This window comes from Apostichopus japonicus, chromosome 21, assembly GCF_037975245.1.
Source record: "Apostichopus japonicus isolate 1M-3 chromosome 21, ASM3797524v1, whole genome shotgun sequence".
NCBI lineage: Eukaryota > Metazoa > Echinodermata > Holothuroidea > Aspidochirotida > Stichopodidae > Apostichopus > Apostichopus japonicus.
Window position 1 is genome coordinate 20614482 of NC_092581.1, and position 8933 is coordinate 20623414.

The 8933-nt window shown below is 35.5% G+C and overlaps 1 long non-coding RNA gene across 1 annotated transcript; it reads right to left on the minus strand.

Annotated features, from left to right (window-relative positions):
* Nucleotides 1-1109: 1109 nt before the first annotated feature.
* LOC139963257 (uncharacterized) lies at nucleotides 1110-7557 on the minus strand. The gene is made up of 2 exons (XR_011791529.1): nucleotides 5786-7557; nucleotides 1110-2583 (listed from the first exon to the last, which is right to left on the minus strand). It is a non-coding gene; the product is annotated as an uncharacterized lncRNA (long non-coding RNA).
* Between the last annotated feature and the right edge of the window lie 1376 nt (nucleotides 7558-8933).

Below are 8933 nucleotides of genomic sequence, written 5' to 3' on the forward strand. Positions count from 1 at the left end.
AAGTTGCCTGGGTGCTTTGGCCGGTGATGAAATTGGATTCAACACATTTTAAATTACCATGCTGAATGGGTGAAGGGTTAGAAGTTAGAGGTGGAACAGCAGCACGCACAAGTGGCGATGGTGGGGTTTACAGGGACGGCCGTTGGAGTCTATATGAAGTGAAGCGAATGTAGTGGTTGTTAGTGGTTATTCTCTGAAGAGGAGGAAGATTTGTGTGAAAATTTTGTCCTCTGCTGGCATCCAATGAGCTGTAAAGTGTTCTTTTACACACTATAAGAAAGATAAATATGAGCTATGAGATGTAAGCTATCTTGGGATAAAGTGTTGAGAAGGTTTGAGTTTATAAGGCTTTACATATAGTGCGACCTTTATTACACTTAACCCATACCACAACAGTAATATTCTTGTGCTCATCATAAGAAAAAAAAAACAGAAAGCCAATAAAGTTTCCTATCTGGAGATATCGTGTGTACAAGAGCTTCAAAGTTTGACCCCGGTGACCTTAACTAAACACACAACATTAATAAACCTACACCAAATTGTGTTCAAGCTTTACATTACATGAAGATCACAACATGCCTATATGGGCTCCTTTGATGTTCAGGTTCTGGAGCGTTCTGACATTTTCACAGAAGAAACCAAAAAGAACCCTTTTCCATTTATTCATACTGCATAATCTACGGAGCATTTTAAGTGTAAAAATAGTGACTTAAGAAGCTCTTATGTGATTCAATATGTCAAATGATTGATACTTTTGTAATATTACCATTGAATAGAATGCTGTCAGGTTTTAATAATAACATCAGTTTGTTCTAACTGTTTTGAACTTCTGCTTGCCAGATAAAACGATGTTTCGAAAAATCAAATACCAATAGCGTCTTCTGTATCTATGACTTTGGTGTTATGACAAAAAAATACTTTGATTGATATTTGAGCTTCTATCACGACATAAAATTGTTTATTCACACACAAGTAGATATATTTGTAAACAAGCACCAACAACCATACACACACATTATCCGGAGAAAAAGTGTAACTGCAGACTTAAATATATCCCCGAATTGACACATGTGAATCAACCTCAGGATGACAAATATAATTTAAAAAGATTTCATTGTTTTAACTATGTCTTTATTATCATTCCATGTATTAACACTTTAACTGTTGAAAACATCGAACACATAGATTAAAAATTAAAGGACTGCTGCTTAGTTACATGGAAGCATGTTCAAGGTAACAATTATAAACAAAGTATCTTTCACCATGTTAAACATGTTTTTATTTTTTTATGCGATGATATTCACATTCATCATTAAATCTTTAATTACGCAAAAAACGAGTATGCGATGTTTGGATCATATTGTTGTGGCAATCCTACCAGCACCAAACGCCGTGAAATTACTCAACTGCCTTGCTACATTACCATGTTGCCCCAGATGATCCCTAACTAGTAGAGAGACAACCAAATAATTATCAAATTTTTGACTTCATGGGAAGATTCAGACGGAGTGTAACTCCAATACTATTACATTATTTTACATGTTGTGGTACGTGAGAAATGTTAATGGTTACTGAGAAAAAATGTTGCCCTTAATATAATCATTGTCACTTTGCATGGTTTTGCATACCAATAATCATATTGATTGATTGTGGCAAGACCGCAACATAGAAAATACAAAGTAGATTAAGAAAAACAAACTGAGATAAAGATTCATAATTATATCACGCGTCTAGCAAGTATTAGTGGGTCGTCATGGAGATGAAACTTATTATTCAAAATTTGTAAATAACTCTGTTTCTGGAAAGGAACAAACCACACCATCTACATCCTCCTAAAATATGGAAATGAAGTATACAATGATTGGAAAAGCGATAACAACTTGAAATACAACAGCATGAAGACATTGCATAAAACAACGACATATGTTCAATGCATTGCTCGTTATATTATCACGTAATGAAATCAAGAAACAAAACCACTTACAGCACACTATATGTGAAGTATATATATGAAATATACGTACAAAATTAACAATTGCAAACTTAAGGATTGATGTTTACAATTCCAAAACAATCCATCTGCCGGTGCCATACTAAACTACAATTATCATAAGTAATAAAAAGTTGAAAAACAAGAGCATGAAGACATTACATATAAAAGGATACTGCTCACGATATTATCATGTAATGAATTCAAGAAACAAAACCACTCACATCACAATATATATGAAGTACTTAATATGAAATATACACACAAAATTAAGCATGTTATTGAAAATTCCAAAACAATCGAGATGGGCTAGCTACCAGTGTCATACTAAAATACAATCATCATTAGTAATCAAAGCTTGAAAAACAGCAGCATGAAAACATTACATAAAACAGCAATATAAAGTATAATGTTCCCGATATTATCATGAAATGGTTACATATTACGCAAAAACCCTTAGACTGAATGACAAATTGTTATTGGTATTCTTGAAATAATTTTCATGTTGATGATCTGGTTTTGACATTGTTGGGGATCCGATTTATCTTCTTCTGTAGCATCTGTAGCTAAACAGTTTCCTCCTCCGGATCGTTCTGAAAAAAAGAAGTCCGATGCGTTGATCTTACAAAAGAAGATATACAAGAGAAAACCATCTAACACTAAATGCTACACGGTTTTGAACCAAATTGCACAACGTATAGTTTAGTCAATGAAACTAAAATGTTGGTTACAAAGAATGTGATTTCTCTTTTAGAGCGTGTCCATATAGCGATTACTTTTTCCGGTACAAGCGCATTCAGTTTGTTTCTCAGAGAGAATTCTGGCAACTTTAGATTCAACCGAGTTTGAATAAACTCACTTGTTTCAATTTGAAAATTTTTGAAAAATTTGAAAACAAACATGGTGTAAAAATGTGAACTAAGAAAGATAAGTACTGAAGTAGCTTTCCACCATGAGTTTTGAAAGTTCTTCCCGTAATTGAGCATTTAACCTTTATAGACAGCAACGCTACATGTAAAACAGAAACTGTTAAGGGACTGTTTATGAGGTACAAAGTTTCTAAGCTCCTAATCTGCTTACTCCTGTTGGTGCCATACAACGGTTGATCCTGATCAGAGATTTGTTGCCTAGGGCTGATATGAGGTTGTAAAATTGCAAGTAGATGCTTTTGCAACTGTTTTTTTTTAAATCTATCGAAAACGGAATAGTTCTAAAGTGTCATATTTTTCCTATTATAAGAACGATTAACACGAAACACTCATCAGAAGATATCGTGTTTCCTAGGTTTATGTAATCTGACCTCAAATGCCTAACACTGAATAATCGCCATTTTTAAAAGGATGCTAATGTCATGAGAATATATAAAACTTTGTTCCAGTGGCAATTCTTCAGATATTGAACTTTCAAAATTTCCAGACTGACCTGAAATGCCTAACACTAAAAAATCTCCATTTTTAAAAGTATGTAAATGTCATGAGAATATACACAAACTTGCTTCAGTCACATGAAAAAAATTACCTCAAATTTTCCGAGGTAACATACCACACTTTTACCCCGGTAAAACCGGGGTAAAAACGCGGTAAATTTGTTGTACATTACCGCGTTGTTTGGCCCTATGGACGCGGTAAACCGCGGTTTTCCGCAGTAAATTGCCACAAATTTACCATGTTTTTACCTCACTTTTACCCCAATTTTACCGCAGTTTTACCGTTCTTTTACCCCAATTTTACCTTATATTTACCACGCTGTTTCCTTAGCTTTACCTCAATTTACCATATTTTACCACGCTTTTACCGTTCTTTTACCCCAATTTTACCCTAGATTGACCACGCATTTACTACACTTTTACCCTAAATTTACCACAGTTTTACCGTTCTTTTACCCCAATTTTACCGTATATTAACCACGCTTTTTTTTCTTAGTTTTACCTCAATTTACCGTTCTTTTACCCCAATTTTACCGTGGATTTACCACGCTTTCACCTTAGTTTACCTCAGTTTAACATTTTTTTACACTAATTGTAGGACACTTTTACTTCACATTGAACATGATGTTGTCCTAATTTCAATCAGCATGTACACCATATATTTCTTTGAATTTCACCCATCAGTGTACTGTATCATAATTTGGCTATATGCCTTTACCCTTATTGTAATGGTTGTATGCCTGATATGGAAGTCCACAGTTGTAGCATGCAACATTTTTTATTCATCAAAATCCATGGAGGTTTCACACATAAGAAAGCCTTGTTAAATTTCAATTACCCTAGCTGGTATGATTCCTGACTCTCTTCTTTTGACTTAATTGGTAGTCCAGACTTTTGATCTCCTATTGTCCTCAAAGACTTGTTTCATATGAAGAGGGTACTCTGATTGTGATATGATATGATATGCCTCGTATTATGCTTCCAACCGAAGGTACTTCAGCAGACTAAGGAAATCCTTAGTCGGAAATTATTGAGGTTCCAAGTTTTTGTGAGTGGAAAGACCCGAATCTCGCCTTCTCTTTTCGAATAGTGCCCTGAAGTAACGAGGCAGGGGTGTGTGGTCCTGCTCCCGGGACCGCAATTTAACGTAACCTCCGAAGGACGTGAGTACTGCTTCCCACGTGTTGCCACTTTCCTACCACGAGAAAGGAGCGGGTGAAAATTGGTGTCAGTGTCGACAATTTTCACCCCGCTCCTTTCTCGTGGTAGGAGAGTGGCTACACGTGGCGGTACTCACGTCCTTGATTGTAGATACATAGACTTGTCAAGTCATTTAATGGCCCTGACAGAGAATACCCAAATCTGAGGACACTGATTGGTCAATTTTCGTGTTCTACAGTGTTGAGGCACAGAAGCTATGCTCTATGTGTGCTAGTTTATACAGTTCTTTTTTTCATTTTAAAGGCTTTTAGGTTCTCCCTAATAATGAAAAAAGAATTAATTGTTGTCTCCTCTGAAATATATCAGGGATTCCATGAAGGAATTCTCTATGTATCTGTCCTTTGCTTGTTTTCTTAGGAAAAGATAGGCATACTATAACATATAAGAATAGCAGTTTGTCTCCCTTCTTTATTCAACTCTTACCACAGGTAATTTATTTTGCCAACATTAAGATATGAGTAGAACAAAAGATTTGTCATATCAGTATTGCAAAAATATGGGACAAAATCATGGATAAATTGTTCTAAATGTACCATCATGTTTCATAATGTGACCCATATATGTTCTACTGTGGTAAAATCATGGTACAATTATGGTAAATTTACCATAGTATAATTGCACCGTATAGTTATACCCTATATTTACTGTGGTTAATCATTGCACAATTGTAGGAATTTCACCTATGTAGTTAATGTACCATATAAACGTACCCTACTTTTACTCGAGTAATATCATGGTAAAACTGCGGTTAATTTACCGTAGTAAATGTACCACACTTTTTCCCTACTTTTACCGCGGTAATGCCATTGTAAAACTGCGGTAAATTTACCGCAGTAAATGTACCGCACTTTTACCCTACTTATACCGCGGTACTTTCATGGTAAAACTGCGGTAAATGTACCCCGGTTGATTTTACCCCAATTTTACGGTAAATGTACCCTATTTACAACACATATAGTTTGGCTACGTATGCTCTGGACATTTCTTGTTTAACTTTAAGGGCACAAACCTGACCTCGTTGACTAGCTAGGTTCCAGTTCATAATGTGCATACACCGTTTTAGAGGGGATCGAATAATTATTGGTCTCCTTTGCAAGTCTGTGGTAAAGCAATTCGCGTCTCTATGGTAAAAAGAAAGAAACATTTACGTTTGGCGAGTCTCCTGGGCTGTTGTCACCTACATGATCAGTGACGTCGTTTTCCTCTTTATTTACATCATTTTGATACGCATTTGGATGGCTCATCTCAAAGGTTGCTTTCGACACAAATTTAGATTCATCATTTGCCGTCGGTGGTACCTGCTCATTTGCCACACCTTCGACGCTCGGGATCAACATCGTTCCTCTTCGGAGGAAGTGCTTTTTGACGAGCCAAATGAGTAGAACCGCAAACAACAATGCACATATTGCAATGATTATCACAAGGATAATCTTCCACCAATCTGAAAAAAATATAACAAAATCTTTTTGACGTTATTCATTTTCATCTTACACATGCATTAAACAATGAAGCTAGTTTTCGTGTGGCATTGAAATGGGTAGATGTTGTGGCTAAACGACCGTTGAACAAGTTTATAAGAATACTAAACAGGAGAGCTCTGCAATGTCAGTATTATGTAGTTAATTAAGCAGAGTGAAATTGAAACGGCTTGCTACTTTCTCTGAGATTTTCTAGAGTTTGAACTTTAATTCATACTGATTATGTAACAACTCTTTCTATATCTGTTTCAATTCTTGCATTCATTGCAAAGCGTCTTTACGCAATTATATGACGTGACCTTTTTCAACCTTCTTGAACCATTCAGGTTTTTCTTAAGGATCGGGAGCTTAGAGCTAACAGGACCAGCCATCTTCTCTAGCGAACACTAAGCAAGTCTTGACCAATCATTGAAGGGATTTTTGCCATATCGAGAAATGACTACAAGTTGTGAACATATATCATATGACAGTAACATGATCCCCCGACATCGGTGTTTAGGTTGTTTGACAGGGGTGATGTATATGCTATATATATTTTCACCAACAGTCACTTATTATTATAACAATAGACTAACACGAGGGCCCAGTGTGTTTATTCAGAGAAGTTTTCGAGACCTCGCTGGTGGTACAATGTTCAGCCTCAGTAGGATCAGTGTTGTATGTACTGTAAGTAACTCAAAGTGTCACCTTTACATCCGATTCCTTTACGTCAAAAGTGACAAATTTCAATACGATCAAAATTTCATTAATGGAATTTATAAAGCAGCAAATAGTATTTAACGTTGTTCTCTGTCTTCAAAAATATTATATTTTGCATATTTTTTATGATCATTCAAGAGGGTGGTTTGGTGAGCTGATACAAAATGCCACTTTTTGGTGGACAAAATGGAAATGAACCTCCCAGCGGCCACTTGGTATATCAATGACTGAAGACCGGCAACTTAGAGTGCGAGGTACACTCAGGCCCGTAGCACGGATGGATACAAATAACGGGGCCCCTCCGTGAAGGGTACTGTGCCCCCAGCCATAGAGCATAATATTGCTCTATGCCCCACCCCATCTGCGCCCACATCATGTGTACAAAAACTGCTAAAGTTACAGCACACAAGTTTTAGGCCCTCCTTAAGTTTTTCGTACCGCCTATAACTCAAAATTCCTGGCTAAGACTGTGTCAACTTTCCCTGATCACTAGAGAAAAAGACAGATTTACGAATAATTTTTAAAGGAAATAAGGTGACTTCTGGCACCTTTACAACTGCTATTTAAATAGTATGTCTGAATTTTATATTTGTTTCGAGAGGTACACTCACCCTTTTTAATCATGGCACCAATAAAATATTAAACTTGATATGTATGTATACATATAGATGGCTATTGCTATTTCATGAAAGACTTGACTAGCTGTTATAGAGTTTCGAATAACACTAAAGGTGATTTTAATCTACTTTTTTTTTTTGGTATCGGCATTCGTAATTCGTACCATTGTGGTATATACAATAAGGTACTTACTTCTATGAAATTTAAGTAATGCTGAATTTTCAATTCCCAGCAACTAACGATTCTTTGTCGATTTGAAGTTATATTAAGATATTCATAGTGTCAAGCCCATTCACCTCAAACCCTCCAAGTCAATTGGAATTACGCAGAAAAATACCTAGACGCAGTTTGTCAATACAAAGGTAGCATATTGTATATTGTCTCGTTATCGACAAGGGCTTTTCTTTGGTATTCAAGTTGTCGATCAGATAAAAAAAATTTATGAAGGAAGTAGGCTTTACCTAGGAAATACGTTTAACTATGATCATTCCCTAAATTTGACATTTAAAAATTGTAAGTATTTTCCAAGCGATACATATCTTACATTTATCTATAGTAATTTCTGCCACGCCTTTAATAGTGTAATAATGAGATACAAACGTAGTGGTTTGTGCCACTGCGTGTAAAAACAAAAAATAATAAAAATAATATTTTACGATAAGAATGGTTAACTCTCCTTATCGAGAAAACACTGTGTGTACTTGTCGCAGTTATCTGAACTCCAATGAAGAAAATCAACGCAAAAGTCTTAAGTAAACATGAATTGGTTTATATTCATATGGAAGTACAGCTGCGATATTGATTCTTCAAACAATAGTTACCAATGTCCGTTAACATTCGCAACCTACTTTTGTCCATCAGGATATTTGCTATATTGCACTAAAAAGTGGGAAACAAATGATAATTACAAGATCATAGGAAATTTGTACTTCTTTGCGGGTGTAGCGGGGCACATTGACCACCCCACCAACCCCCGTCCCCACTAAATATAACTTCAATGAAATTTAAGTAATGATGAATATTCAATTCACAGCAGCTAACAATTCTTTGTCGATTTAAAGTTATATTAAGAAATTCATAGTTTCAAGCCCATTCACCTCAAACCCTCTAAGGCAATTGGAATTACGCAGAAATATACCTAGACGCAGTTTTGTCAAAACAAAGGATGCACCTTGTGTATCTTTATTTATAGTTGTAAAATTTGACAACAAATCTCTTTTTATAGGATTTATTTACACACAGAAAATAATATGTAAAATAATGCTATGTAAATCACGGGTTGTAAAAATGTACCCGGAATTATGTAAATATTACACAACATTCTGTAAAAGTATTCATATACATGCGATTGAGGGTTACACAAACTTATTGTAAACATCTTCTGAGTCATTTTACATGATAGCAAGTAACTTTTACCAAAGTGTTAACCAAACGGAAGCAGAGTTTACATAATACAACACTACTTGTACCAGTTTGTCGACATTTATCGTTACTAAATGTA